We start from the raw sequence: 7,139 nt of genomic DNA, 5'->3' as shown, positions 1-7,139 counted from the left end.
CAAAATAAAGGTATAGCCATGGAAAGCTGTTGGGCCAATAAATTTCTCAACAAAAAGATTATTTTTACTTTAAAGTTAATCAATTGAACTATGAACTATTTTGGATTGCTTTATATGAGTGCATAGGTATAATTAACTGTGGCTAGTTTTGCAAATTTAGGCGTAATAATGGATTAGCGTTAGTGAGTATATTACAACTTCATAAATTAGATTGTATCACCATTTTTATAAAAAGAGCTCTTATATTTAGACTAGTCTTCATACCAAAAACCTCTATGTAGCTATTATGGTTTGTTGACGTTGTGTAATATTGACAAGCTATATGTAGTTATGTACAACTCCATGTGTTGATACTAATAAAACATCTAATTTTGGATGTATAGACTATGTTTTATGACAGTCAAAGCAACAATTAAGTTGTTGGTGCAGCATCATTGGCTTTTGTGAAAGATAATTAATCAGTCCACAGTGTTGTGAAGCTTATTTTTGATGTCAACTGAAAAGCAATAATAGAACACAAAGAAATAAACATAAAAATTAGGCTTATCTAAAGCAGTAAACCCGACGACATAGCCAACCTGACAACCACCGCGTCGCATACTAGCTTTTGGTAGTAGTACTTGATTGAACTGTCTAGCAAGTAATACAACGACCATAATCATTTATACACATAAATAGACCATAACACATTTATACACATCATTTATCATGATAAATAGTGCTCAGCCTGAGCTTAGAAATGAATAGAATAAAAGCATGTTATAGAATATACTTCTTTAAAAAACCTGTGATAAAATATACGGTATACAAACCTCATCATTAGAACCACATACATAACCTTTCATCATGAGTGCATAAATATCATGAAATGTTCTTAATGCACCTTTTACATTATGATAGTGAATAAAGAACATTTCATTAACAATGCTACATCAAAAGTACTTTATAGAATATACTATATAAAGAGCATTTAATGGAATATGCTCTATCTTACAATGTTTGTCATAAAAAGTATTTTATGAACTCTGCTGCTGGATTGAAGAACAGGATTTGGTAAAACAAAGTGCTGACTTCTCTCTTTTGTCTTTTTCTTTTTCAGCTCTCTCCTTTTTCTTGTTGTGCTCATAGACTACTGAAAAGTTCTCACCAACAATTGCAACTGGTAGGGCAGTTATGGTCAGTCCCACAATCATTACCACGACTGTAGCGAGATATCCAGGTACAGTGGTAGGGTACATGTCTCCATAGCCAACAGTTGTCATGGTTACAATGACAAACCAATAGGCTGCAAGCAAAATTACATGAAGATCAATAACTTATTCAAGTTTGAACCCTAGCACCTACACAACTTAGGTGTCTGGATTCCATGTGTGTAATTACTAAGGTTTTATGTATTGTAATTTACTGATACATCATCTTGTTTTTGTACAGATGAAAACTATTGTAGTTTTTCCCAGGGAGCTGTGAAATTGGAACAAATACTTTAATATCTGCACATGAGTTAACATAGTTACTTTTACAAGAAAGAGAAGGAGAGAGGCAGGGAGAAAGAGAAAGAGGTAGAGAGATAGGTAGAAAAAGGTAGAGAGATAGGAAGAAAGAGGTAGTGAGAGAGCGAGAGAGAAAGAGAAGAGGGAGAAACAGAGAGAGAGAGAGAAAGGGAGAGAGAAGGAGGGAGAGGGAGAGAGGGAGAGAGAGAAAGAAAAAGAGAGAGAGGGAGAGAGGGAGGGGGAGGGAAAGAGAGGGAGAAAAAAGGAGAGAAAGAGAGAGAGAGAGAGAGAGAGAGAGAGAGAGAGAGAGAGGAAGAAAGAGGGAGAGAGAGAAAAAGAGAGAGATAGAGAGAGAGAGGGAGAGAGAGAGAGGGAGAGAGAGGGAAAGAGAGGGAAAGAGAGGGAAAGAGAGGGAGAGAGAGAGGGAGAGAGAGAGGGAGAGAGAAGGAGAAGGAGAAAGAAGGAGAGGGAGAGAGAGGGAGAGAGAGGGAGAGAGAGGAAGAGAGAGGGAGAGAGAGGGAGAGAGAGTCAGAAAAAGGGAAAGAGGGGAAGAGAGAGGGAAAGAGAGGGAGAGAGAAGGAGAGGGAGAGAGAGAAGGGGAGAGAGAGGGAGAAAGAAAAGAAAAGAGAGGGAGAGAGAGGGAGAGAAAGGGAGAGAGGGAGGGAGAGAGAAGGAGAGAGAGATAGAGAGAGAGAGAAGGAGAGGGAAAGAGAGGGAGAGAGAGGGAGAGAGAGTCAAAAAGAGGGAGAGAGGGGGAGAGAGAGGGAGAGAGAGGGAAAGAGAGGGAGAGAGAAAGAGGGAAAGAGAGGGAGAGAGGGAGAGAGAGGGAGAGAAAGAGAGAGAGAGGGATAGAAAGGGAAAGAGAGGGAGAGAGAGGGAGGGAGGGATAGAGAGAGAGGTAGGGAAAGAGAGGGAGAAAGAGGAAGAGAGGGAGAGAGAAAAGAAGAGAGAGGGGGAAAGAAAAAATAAGAGAAAGATGGAGAGAGAGAGAGAGATGGAGAGAGAGAGAGAAAGAGAGGAGAGGGAGAGAGAAGGAGAGAGGAGAGGAAGAGATAGGAAGAGAGAGGGAGAAGGAGAGGGAGAGAGAGGGGGAGAGAGAGGGAGAGAGAGGAAGAAAAAGGGAGAGAGAGAGAAGAAGAGAGAGATGGAGAGAGAGAGAGGGAGAGAGAAGGAAAGGGAGAGAGAGAGGGAGAGAGAGGGAGAGAGAGGGAGAGAGAGAGGAAGAGAGGGAGAGTGAGAGGGAGAGAGAGAGGGAGAGAGAGAGAGAAAGGGAGGTAGAGAGAAAGCAAAAGAGGAAGAGAGTGGGAGAAAGGAAGAAGGTGAGGGTGAAAGAAGGAGAGAGAGGAAAAGTGATGGAAGAAGAGAGGGAGCGAGAGGGAGGGGACGAGAGAGAAGAAAGAGAGGAGAGAGAGAGGGAGGAGGAAGAGGAAAGAGGGAGGAAAGAGAGAAGCTTGAAAGAAGGGAAAGAGAGGGAGAAATAGAGAGAGCTGTGTTGTATAATCGGGTTGGTGGACCGCGGGCTACGCTAATGTCCGAGGTCATGGTAGTTACAGGTAGTTGCGAGAGGTTACGAGAAGTTACGAGTGGTCAAGGACGCGGTAGTCTCTAGGCGAGTATATAACCGTGGGGAAAATGCGACAGGGCCTTCTTCGCTTCAATCACACGTAAAGGTCATATTTATATAACATAGCGCAGTTACTGTAGACGAAGCTCTGATTTTTTTTTCTTGTGCGTTATCATTAGCGATAATTTTTCTGGTTACGGGTTAAGTTTAACGGTTGATTACACCCTCTCACGGGCGTGCAGGTGAGGTGACGTGAGGTAGGGTGGTGTTGTGAGGCTGTGAGGTGTCGTAGCGGTAAAGCATCAGTGCTGGAGAAATGTAGATATTTATTACGTGTTTGGAGGTGAGAATTACATTAAATTTATATGAGTGGGGTAGAGTAAATTGGTGGAGAGAGATATAATGGGTGGCATAGGGATGGAGAGTGGTTTTCCGAAGCTGGTGTTTGGTGAGCACGGTGATGGCTCGTGGGAACGATTTATAGAAGAGATGAATTTGTGTATTGAGAGTGCTGTTGAGATGAGAGGTTATGTAGATGATGAAGATGGCAATAGGGTACCTATTATGAGAGGTAGAGCTAGGTTAGTGCCACTATTGAGAGCTATTGGGCACAGTGGTAGAGAAGTATTGAGGGGTGCAGGGTTTAACGTAGATGGTGCAAATTCTATTTATGAGGAGGCAGTGGAGGTTTTGCAGGATTATTATGGTAGACAAGAGAGTATGTTCGTAAAGGGGCATAAGTTTTTGACAGCTAGGCAGGCACTTGGAGAAAGCGATAGAGAATATTTACAACGGGTAGAGAGTTTAAGCAGATATGCAGAGGTGGCTAATAATAATGATAGGGTAAGGTTTGCCCTTATAGTAGCGGTTAACGGGTTGAGAGATAGAGAAGTAAACAGAGATTTGATGAGGAACACCAATCTTACTTGGAGGTTATTACATGAGGCGTTGAGGACTCGTGAAATGGCCAACAACTCGGATAGATTTTTGAGAACTGAGGGTAGAAGTACCGATTTAAAAAGTGAGGTTAAGATGGAAGCAGCAAAGGTAACAGAGTTTGATAGCCGAGCGCAGTACCGGAGTAATGATAGAGATAGAAGCTATGATTCAGCGGGTAGATCTTCCCCTAAAGGTAGCCCGAGGAGTAGTAGAAGGTATTATGGTAGTGAAGAGCATGATACTAGTAGATATGGGACAAGAGGCCGGGAGTATAACAAGGACAGTGCTACTAGGCAGTATAGAGACGATAGCAGGGAAAGGCATGTCTCTAGATATAGAGCAAATAGTAGAGAAGGGAGTGAAGATAGAGTATGCTACGATTGCAAACGTAGTGGCCATGAAATGAGGAGTTGTCCCTCTATTAAATGTTTTTCTTGTGGAAGGCGAGGACATGTATTTCGTTATTGTATGGATACGGGAGGAGATGTAGGTTACGACAGACGAGGTAGCAGCAGGAGGCCAGGAGGTAGTCGGGATAATAGCTATGAGTGATATGGTAGCAGGGATAGTAGTAGGGAGAGGTACAGGGGCCGAGAAAGCCCCCGTGAGATGAGAGACAAATTGAGTAGGTACATGGACAACAGTATGGATAGGTTTGAGGGGGAGAAGTATAAGGAGAGGCGCGAGACGAGCCGGTATGATGAAGGGTACCAGGATAATAATAAGAGCAGAAGTGTTAGATTCTCTGGTTATAGAGATAAATATGGTGAAGATCAATGACTAGGCCAGGAAATTTTGCAGTATTTAAAAGTTAATGGAGCAAATGTAGAGTTTACGTTTGATACTAGGGCTGAGGTGTCTATAGTAACTGAGGCACCAGCCAATAAGTTGAACCTACGGTTAAAGAAACCGTCGACAGTTTTAGAAACTGCTGATGGTAGTGAGTTAAAAGTGGTTGGAAGTGTAATAGTTCATTTGGAAAGAAGAGACAGGCATATGGATGCTGAATTTCATGTGGTAAAAGGATTGAGAACGAACTTTTTGGGCATAACTGAGTTGAAGCAGCTTAAATTATTTGCTGTTGTAAACATGTTATGCAAAAGTAAGTTTGAGCCTGTTAAGGAGTGTAGAAGTATTAAGCCAGTTAAGCCGTTTTTGTCGAGAACCATTATTACTGAGTCAAGTTATGTTTGAGATAATGTCGAGTTGCAAAACCTGACAAATAAGTCTGACAGAGAGCACGATGTTAAGAAAGGCCACACAGGTCAAGATTGGTGGACTTGTGAAACCAAGGGAGTAAAGAGTAGCGGATACGCAGAAATTGGTAGTCGAGAAGGGACAGCCCAAAGCACTAGAGAGGCGCAAGTGTCTATGGGGTATGATAAAAAACACAGTCATGATGAGGTAAGTGATGGTGCTAAGAAAGTAGCTGAACCAGGATCTGTAATGGAAAAGGTCTGCTCTTTTTTAGCTGAGGTCTCCAGCAATGGAATGCTAGACAGAGATGGTCATGAGAGAAAGGTAGCAGAGATTGAAAGAGAGGAAAAGGAGGTGCGGAGGAAGTCGGAGGAAAAATTGGCTAGGCTAAAAGCCATACTTGAGGCAGCAGTCATGGAGTTGGAAAATGTCAACGTATTCAGAGTAGTTGTGCAGAAGTTAGCCGAGGTTCAGAGGAGAGTTGCTAGTAGCAGACCTGCACTCGTGGCAGGTGAGATCGAGCTAGATAGGTCTGGGCTTATGCCAACTCCCAGCTCTATGGTGCCATCTCCTGTGCAGCCGGTTACGGCCCAGGTGGAGACTTCCCACAAGAGGCCTGTCAAGCCTGCCTCTTATTGGGGAGAGCGAGGTAAAGACGGAAGGAACGGAATCTGAGGTTGAAGAGTCGTTACTGACCCAACCACCAGTTTCCGAGCCAGTTGAGAGTAGTGGTGGAGACAGTGTTGTTGGTGACAGAGGTCACGGTGATAGTGACAGAGGTCACGGCGGTAGTGACAGAGGTCACAGTGGTAGTGAAGGAGGGGGAGAGGATCAGGAGAGTGAAGAGAGTGGTGCCGCCAAGTACGATGGCAGCTCCGGGTTGCTCGAGAGCGATGGTTCACCGGATGAGTTGATGGACCAGGATTAAAGAGTAAGGTAAACTCCACCAGCAGGTGAGTCACTGAATAAGTTCAAGTGTATTTCTGGAAGGTTAGTGGCCCATACAGGAAAAAAGAAAAAAGAAAAAGGGCATGTTGTATAATCGGGTTGGTGGGCCGCGGGCTACGCTAATGTCCGAGGTCATGGTAGTTACAGGTAGTTGCGAGAGGTTACGAGAAGTTACGAGTAGTCAAGGACGCGGTAGTCTCAAGGCGAGTATATAACCGTGGGGAGAATGAGACGGGGCCTTCTTCGCTTCAATCACACGTAGGGGTCATATTTATATAACAAGCTGTACACAATGTCTTCCAGTGTCAAAGCATCGTTCTGAAATAGTTTAATTTACCATTCCTATAGTGTGCCCTCAAAAAAAGGAATTATATACATGTAGGTCATTTTCTCTTCGCTCCTAGTTTCACTGCTAAATCAGAATAATAATAATAATAACTTGTTAATCAGTGTAATACTAGTAATACCTTGTTGATCAGTGTAATCTAATAACTTGTTAATCAGTGTAATCTAATAACTTGTTAATCAGTGTAATCTAATAACTTGTTAATCAGTGTAATCTAGTAACTTATTAATCAGTGTAATCTAATAACTTGTTAATCAGTGTAATCTAATAACTTGTTAATCAGAGTAATCTAATAACTTGCTAACCAGTGTAATCTAATAACTTGTTAATCAGTGTAATCTAGTAACTTGTTAATCAGTGTAATCTAATAACTTGTTAATCAGTGTAATCCAATAACTTGTTAATCAGTGTAATCCAATAACTTGTTAATCAGTGTCATCTAATAACTTGTTAATCAGTGTAATCTAATAACTTGGTGATCAATGTAATCTAGTAACTTGTTAATCAGTGTAATCTAATCTGTAATGTAACCAGGCTCATCGGATATTTAAACAGATTTGTAAAAACATATTCAGCTGTCTAGTTACTTCTTATGCCTAAAGGTGTTATGCCAAAACTAGGAGTCTTCTAGCATTATTGCAACAGTTATTTTGAA

The sequence above is a fragment of the Watersipora subatra genome, chromosome 10, assembly GCF_963576615.1.
Source record: "Watersipora subatra chromosome 10, tzWatSuba1.1, whole genome shotgun sequence".
NCBI classification, from domain to species: Eukaryota; Metazoa; Bryozoa; class Gymnolaemata; order Cheilostomatida; family Watersiporidae; genus Watersipora; species Watersipora subatra.
Note: the sequence above shows the minus strand (reverse complement) of the source record.